This window comes from Macrotis lagotis, chromosome 2 (assembly GCF_037893015.1).
Source record: "Macrotis lagotis isolate mMagLag1 chromosome 2, bilby.v1.9.chrom.fasta, whole genome shotgun sequence".
In the NCBI taxonomy this organism is placed as follows: Eukaryota; Metazoa; Chordata; class Mammalia; order Peramelemorphia; family Peramelidae; genus Macrotis; species Macrotis lagotis.
The window spans coordinates 294987611-294996252 of NC_133659.1; positions in this window are offsets into that span (position 1 = coordinate 294987611).

Genomic DNA, 8642 nt, shown 5'->3' on the forward strand with positions numbered 1-8642 from the left:
CTTTTCTTTAATCCTAATTCCTTATGCCCCAAATGCCTACTCTGTTAACATGTTTATCAAAAATATGTATGAATAATGTTAACCTGACTGTTCACCACTGAGGGGAGGAGGTAGGAGGGAGGGTGGAAGGAAATTTTATAACATAAAAATATACCTATACATAAGAATGAATGTTGAAAAACTTTCATGACATGTATTTGGAAAAAAATATCAATTAAAAATGATACTTGTTTGAATCCAGGTCCTTTGACTCAAAATTCAGTGCTCTGTCCACTATACTTCAAATAGAAATAAATGTGAATTGTGGTATATTTCTTTGAACTCCTCAGAGAGAAGACAATATCCTCCCTGAAAAATGATGGGAGTCAGACATGGTGATTTCTGAGGAGCCTTTTGTTTGAAATGTTGCTTCTAGATGGAAAACTTACTAAATTCCAAGATTTGACAATAATAGCATCTTCTGCCAGTTAGTCACCTATTGCCATGGAGACCAACAATAGATGATGGTAGTAGGAGTCCTCCAGCTGTTGGAATATTTCAGATCTAGAATTGAAAGTCTTCTCATAGACCATTTAGTTTGTTTTATAATTGAGGAAACTGAGGCACATGAAGGTTAAGTGATTTGCATCAGAGGTGGTATTTGAACTAGAGGAGGTTAACCTGAGAACCAGCACCTTGCATTACAGGAAGTTGAATTGTGGGATGACTAGCAAGGGACCAGATGTAATAGAGAGAAAACTTTGTTCAATTTAATAGAATCCTTGTTACTTACCTTGTTACCAATTATGACCTTACCTTTCATGAAACACCAAACTGTTATGAACCTGGTTTTGACTTAGCTTTTGCTTTTGGATTTATAACTCCTATATTGAGGACTTGATGATTCTGTCTCCTTTCTAATCAGGAACTTTGTCTCTCTCTCTCTCTCTCTCTCTCTCTCTCTCTCTCTCTCTCTCTGTAGCCGGTGATAAGTGTGTTCCCAAGGTCACACAGGTAATTATTAAGTGTCTGAGACCGGATTTGAACCCAGGTACTCCTGACTCCAGGGCTGGTGCTTTATCCACTGCGCCACCTAGCTGCCCCATGTCTATTATTTTAAATAGAGACAGACACTATCTCATTCTTTGGGTCCCTTTAGAAAGACTTATTGATGGACTTACATATTTGGTCAATCAATGGACTAGCAACCTAATAAGTCTTTAATAGACAGGATAATGTAATCTTATAAGAAGCTTTGCTCTCTCATTTCTTTCTCCCTTGGTCTAACCAGCATTACCACAATGAACACTACAACAGCAGCAGTGGCAGCAAACATTTACATAGTGTTTTCTGCACATGCTATACAAATATTGACTTATTTGATCCTCACAACAACCCTAGAAGATTAGTGCTATTTTAAACCACATTTCAAGGATGTGGAAACTGAAGCAAACAGTTTAAGTTCAGTGACTTGCCCAAGTTCACACAATTAATGTGTCTGAGACAAAAACTCAGGTCTTCTTAACTCTAGGCCTTGCTCTTTTTTGAAGGTGCCACCTAACTGCCAAGAAACTCTCATCCCTTTTTTGTTTTTTTCCAAAGCAATGGGGTTAAATGACTTGCCCAAGGCCACACAGTTAGGTAATCATTAAGTGTCTGAGTCCAGATTTGAACTCAGGTCCTCCTGACCTCAGGGCCGGTGCTCTATGCACTGCACCACCTAGTTGTCCCTAATCCCCTGTTCCAGAAAGGTAGAGTTCTCTTGAATAGAAGGAAGAGACTAGTCTGGATCATAACCAGGAACGGTGGATACTGTGCTGACTTCTTCCTCCCCGAAGCTTCCCTACTCAGAAAACCCACAGGCTTCCAGTCCTATGAGTTCATGCTATGTTCAGGCTCCCTGGGAATTCTTGTACTGAGGTCCCACAAGCTTCAGTTCATTTCCCAGAGTTCATGCTGGCTTCTTCCTTCCCTCTGGCAACCCCTCTCTAATGACCCATAGTCTTTGGCTATCTTTTTTCTCTATTGAATGAAGGAATATATTGCCATTTCTCTTGGATTGATTTTTGATCATTGATTTTTTTCTGATGTCCTTTTAGATATTTGCTCAGGCAGCTGTGAAAAATTGGGATCCTCTATGAGCTTTCATATCATCATCCATCCATTCATTTTTGAATTGTGCACATAGATGCCCAATTGATTTCTATGGAAGAGGTCTAATCATGTCACTCTTCTACTCAAAAAAAAAATTCAGTGATTCCCTATTGCCATAAATTACTCCTTTTTTTTTTTAACATTTCAAGTTTATTGTCTGGTTCCAAACCAGATTTCTAAAGTGATCCCACTTACTGTTCCTCATAGATAACAGTGCATCTCCCAGTTCTGTACCCTTAAATCTTTTAGCACCCTTCAAGTCTCAGCTTAAAAGTTAAAATGCTGTCAAGACATCATTTCTGATTGCCAGATTATTGGTTAAAATGATGACATGGAAGGTCACAATTTTGTATTTATTTTGCACACAGCTTATGTGGAGTCATCTTGTACCCCTCAGTAGATGTGAGTTTCTTGTGGGCGGAAAATGTTTTTCATTTTGTTTTCCTATTCCTAGTCCTAGGTTGTAGATGGTACTAAATAAATACATTTTGCTTGATTAATGGATATAGTTTCCCAAATTAAGCTCCTAGAGGACTCTTCTTAGTTTCTGTAACTTTTCTTAGTACCTTACATACATTAGTCACTTAAACATGGACTAAACTGAAATGAATTAAAATGAATTGAAAATGTTCAGGAGATATTTAGAAAAGCAGGGGGGCTTCTTGGGAGAAAGATGGAGCCTGGATTCATAGATCTGGGAACTATCCATGCAGAAATGGTCATTGATGTCATAGGAAAAAATGAGATCACCCAAAGACACAAGTGCAGAGAATGAAGAGAAGAGTCTTGGGGAAACTAACATATAAGGTCATGAGGAAAGTGAAGCAGGAATTGAGTTGGATAGAGAATAGTAAGACAAGGAGAAGGAAAATCAGCAAAGGATCCAAAAGGAGATCTTCAGAATGGATCAGGTGCCAGAGTTTTCATAGATTTTGTTCATGTTATTTCAGTTATTTGTCACAATTGTTCCATCAATTGGGCAAGATAGGTACCATGTTATCTTCATTTTGGAGAAGAGGAAAATGCAGAATAGAGAAGTTAAAATACTTGTTCAAGGTAAGGAAAAGAACTTGGATGTGGGGAGTCCATGTGAAGTTTCTGGCATATGGAAGATGCTTAATAAATGTTTTTTAGATTTCTAATGCCAAGATGTTTAAAGTGAAGAAGGAACCCTCTGAAATTCTCCTAAATTTCCATCAGACAATTAGAAAATGCCTCAGAATTGATATAGGAGCTCAAGCAGGCTATTTATCGCATGACAAAAAGGTCTGTCTCCTTGGGGTGAGGGGGAGTGAGGTCCAAGAGATAGCAGCATCTAGCATCACATTAGGTATCCTGCAACAAGACTCCAAACCTGGATGGAGCAATACACTAGCAAGACCCCCACCCTCCTGCAAGTGAGCAGTCTGTGTAGCTCAGCATGGCACCATTTCAGTGACTCCACCCCTAGCACAAGCCACTAGTGAGTCCTTCACCCCATTTTTGACCAGGAGTAAAGCCTTGCCCCAGGGCTGGCCAACATCAAGAATCCCTGGGGTCTGTACAAAGAGAGACCTTGTTTCCATAGCAGCCCAATAGCCGGGCTCCACCTAGGGGCAGACTGGCAACAAGATTCCTTCTCTAGAGCCAACCACCAGAAAGACTCTTATAATAGTAACCCAGTAGAAAAGCACCAACCTTGAGTCAGACCAGGAGCTAAACTCTACACTTAGGGGAGGCCAACAAAGAGCCCCCTCTCCACCCAGTACAAGCTAGAGGGGCAACCTGCCCTTCAGTGAAAACAAATAACTAGGGCCTAAAGTTAATTGAACTCAAGCAGTAAGATCCAGAGACCCAATAGAAAAAGCTTGGGACAGTGCAGGACCATAAAACACATATAAACATCAAGTCACAAAAAACCAAGAAAATGAGCAAGAAAGCAAAAAAGCACTTGACCACAGAAAGTTACCAAGGGGATAAGGAGGATCAAGGCATAAACTTAGAAGAGAACAATAGTGTCAAAATAGCTACATGTGAAGCCTCAAAGAAAAACATAATTTGGTTTCAGGCCCAAAAAGAATTCCTGGAAGAGCTTATAAAGAATTTTAAAAAAAGCAAATTAGAGAAGTAGAAGAAAAATTGGGAAAAGAAATGAGAATAATGGTAGAGAATCATGAAAAATGAGTCAATAGCATGAATAAATAAAAACTTTCTTAAAAAACATTGAAAAAAAAGAACTCCCTAAAAATAGAATTGGTCAGATGGAAGAAGAAATACAAAAACTCACTGAAGAAAAACTTCCATTCATTCTACTCATTACCACAAAAGATCATCTTTCAGAATACTTCTTTGGAATGCCATATGGCAGGAATCATGAAGCAGCATGATCTTTGGAGAATTTTAATAACAGATTAGGGGATTGGAAAAGTGGATTGTTGGCAAGATATGACTTGAATGGGAAAGGTGACATTAAAGATGTTATTATGTTCTTGAGTGACCAGAAAGGGTGGGTTGCATAGTAGATTTAGCCAAAGAGAGGGATAACAAGAAATAGGCAATCTGAATATGGCAGTGGTACATCCCACATTTTAAAAAGAAACAGGGCAAACCCTTCTCTGCACTGGGGGATTATTTATGAGAAGACACAGAGGAGAATCAAACCGGATGAGAATCAATCAATCAACAAGTATTTATTAGTATATTGTTGGTACTCTGCTAAGTGTTGCAGATACAAAGAAAAAGAAAAACTCAGTCCCAATCACCCGGGAGTTAATGTTCTACTAGAAGATGGATGAAGGAATTGTTCTCTGCAGGCAGGGGTGCCTACACAAGGAACATGATGAAATATAAATGTATATATACACATATGTATATGTAAATGTGCATTAGATGAGTGAGATTAAGCAACCTTATCCAACATTTTTATTTAAATGAATAAATTTGCAATTACTAAGTAATATTTTTAGGATCAGAGAGTAGGAGATTACTCTGGTCTCTGTTCTTTAGCAAGGTTTTCTGGTTTATTTACCTAGGAACTGAGTTGGCCTTCTGCAGTTCTGAAAAGCACTTGGCCAGATCTTGTCTCAGTGGTCTATGTGGTTTGACATCTTGCTTCTGTTCCAACAGGCTAGTACAGATCTGAGATCTGGATTTGGGGTTTTCAAAAAAGCTTGTATTGGTTTGTGAGCCCTTCTGTTCAGAGTGCCTTCTGACTTCAAGAACTATGACAAGAGCTCTTAATGGTTTCCTCGAGTATCCCCTCTCTTACACTGCTATGCTTCTAGTTTAATAGAGTTTATACTACTTCCTTGATGTAATCTCTGACCTTACCTTAGATGGGCTATCTTTTTGTGAAGTTTTAGTTTAGATGAAGTGTTTATTTCTATTTCACTTCTTTTTTCTTTATTATTAATATATCTGGGATTCTTTTTAGATATTTGTTGGATTTTGTGAAGAAGTGGGATCCTCTGTTACCTCTAAGATCTCAATCTAATCAGCCAATCAATCAATCAATCAATCTACAATCTCTATTGAGCACTTGCCACATGCCAAAAATGTTGTAAAATTCCAGAAAAAGAAAGAAAATTATGCTAATCATTTTCAAGGAGCCTGTTTTCTTTTTTTTAGGGTGCTTATAATTTAATAGTGGAGGCTACCTATGCAAATCAATATAGATAAGACAAAGGTAGTTTTTTAGAAGAGAAAGTGCTAATGATATAGAGAAAGGCCTCCTGGAGAAGGTGTCATTTGATCTGAGTCTTAAAAAAAGTTGGAGGTGAGGATGTAGTACATTCTAGGGATGAGGGACAGTAAGTACAGAGTTACTGATATGAAGGATTGTGTTTGAGTAATAGCACCTAGGCTAGTATGTCTGTGCCATAGTCTGAATCAAGGGGAAATGGGTGTTAAAAGACCTGATAATGAGTAGCTTTAAATGCCAAATAGGGATTTATATTTAGTCTTAGAGGTAATAGAAAACCATCAGAATTTATTGAGTGGAGAATGACATAGTCAGACTTGTACTTTAGGAGTATCCCTTTGGCAGCTGTATGGAGTATGGGTTGGAGAGGCTGGATTGGCTTGAGATAGGGAAACTGATTAACTAGTTATTTCAATAGTTAGGAAGCTATAAGGATTTGAACTAAAGTACTAATGATGTGAGTGGAGAGGTGGGTGCCTATATGAAAGTTATAGAAAAATGTCAAGATTTGGCAACTGATTAAATACATGGGAGTGAGAATAAACTGAGACTGGTACAGAATTTGTAAATATGGGGGACCAGAAGAAAGCTCTTGCCCTTGTCAGTATCAGAGAAATAATAAAGAGACATCAGTTTGGGATGAAGGATAAATTATTGGATTATATTGGATATTATCTTATTTTTTGTATCTTCTCTAATTCTTCCTGGGGAAGCAAAGAACATTATAAATGCCCACAATGGATGTGTCTTTGAGAAAGGATCTATCATCTATCATCTTCTATCTCCTTGGGCAACATATTTGGACTGTTATAAAAACAGTACTGCACAACTCTGATTTTCCCAATACCTGCTTTAAGTAACAATGGAATATAAAATTTATAACACCAAAGAAGCAAAGATTTAGTAGTGAAAATAAAAGAAGAAAACATGAGAAATTGAATTTAAGATGGTCTCTGACTCATTTTATGACCACAGGCAGGATCATTTGTCAAGGTCATATATGTTGAACAAATGACATAATCATAAAAATAGAGATTTTAGGGATTACTGTTCATTCTCACTTGATTCTCATCATGATATCTATTGATTACTTACATGCTCAGAACTCCTTTATCTTTTCCTTCCCTTTACTGCTAAGCTTCATGTAATCAGGTTTCCAATTTCATCACTGCCCTGAAATAAATCTCTCTAAACCTACCTACAACTTTAATTGCTAAATCTAATGACCTTTAAAATTATTTTGCTTATGTTTTTTAAAAATGTTAAATTGTACTCACTTCCCAGAAACTCTACCCCAATAGAATACTTTCCTGAAACAGAGACATACAATTAAGAAAGACCCACTGATTCAGTGATCATATGTAACATTACTTTTCTATTAGAAAGAGGCAGGTATGTTTAACATCAGTCTTCTTTAGTCGAGATTGGCCAATTTATTATTTCTAAGTTATGAAGTTTTAGGGTATTATTTTTCCTTAAATTATTGCAGCCAGTATGTATATTGTACTCCTGGTTCTTGTTTACTTTGCTCTGCATTGGTTCATAAAATTCTTCCCAAGTTTCTCTGAATTATTATTTGCCTTTTCTTAGTGCAAATTAATATTCTAGTATATATTCCACAATTTTCTTAATTATCTTTTGAGTTGGTAGATAACCATTTTATTTCCAATTTGTCCTACAAATTGTCCACAGAAAATATGGCTAAGAATATTTTGGTATGTATGGGGCTTTTCTCTATAATTCATGATTTTTATTTTCAGAGATCATGCTCAGTTGTGATATAATTGTGTCAATGGATCTGAATAATTTAGTGATTTTTCCCTGGTATAGATCCAAAACATTTTCCAGAATGATTGCACCAGTTCATTGAGCCATCAACAATTTATAAATTTGACTATTTGCCCATAATCTTATTGCTGGGATACACAGCTGGCTTAAGGTTTCAGAAATTTGAGCAAATGTGAAAGAAATCTCTTAAATGTTTGACTCTGACACAGTAGAATTTAGGGACAAAAAAGTTTATTCATGTATTTCTCTGGTTAGCAGAAGCTAAGGAAGAGAGAGATTAGCAATTTCAGTACCAGCAGAAACAGCAATGAGAGAATAAGTAGTAAGGAAAGGTACAGGAGCATGCAAATTTATCTGATGGATCATGCTCTCCAAGGCTGGCCTTCCAAAGGAAGATGAACCATCAGGAGATAAGCAGTAAAGACGGCTATAGAGACATAAGAAGTTATTTGGAAATTATGCTTTCCAAGAGTAGACTGAATTCTCAAAGGGAGATGAGCAACTTAATTGAAGAGAGGTGATCTTTTATTTTTATTTATTTTTAATTGACATTTTATTTTTTCAAATACATGTTATAAAAGTTTTTCAACATTCATACATATGCCTATGTATATTTTGTTTTGTTTGTTTTGTTTTTCTTCCTCTGGATGGGGATAGCATTGTCCATAGCTGGTGTAATAGGGTTGCCCTAGCTCTCTAAACTGCTGAGAGGAGCTGCTTCCATCAGGGTTGATCATCTCACAATGTTATTGTTAATGTGTACATTGTTTTCTTGGTTCTGCTCCCTTCACTCAGCATCAGATCCTATAATTCATTCTATGCTTCTCTAGAGTCTGACCACTCATGGTTTCTTATAGAACAATAGAATTCCATAATATTCATATGCCATAAGTTGTTTAACCATTCCCCAATTGTTGGGCGTCCTCTCAATTTCCAATTCTTTGCTACTACAAAAAGAGTTACTATGAATATTTTGGAGCATATAGGACTTTTCTCATTATTTTATGCTTTCTCCTGGATATAGAGCTAGAATTGGAATTGC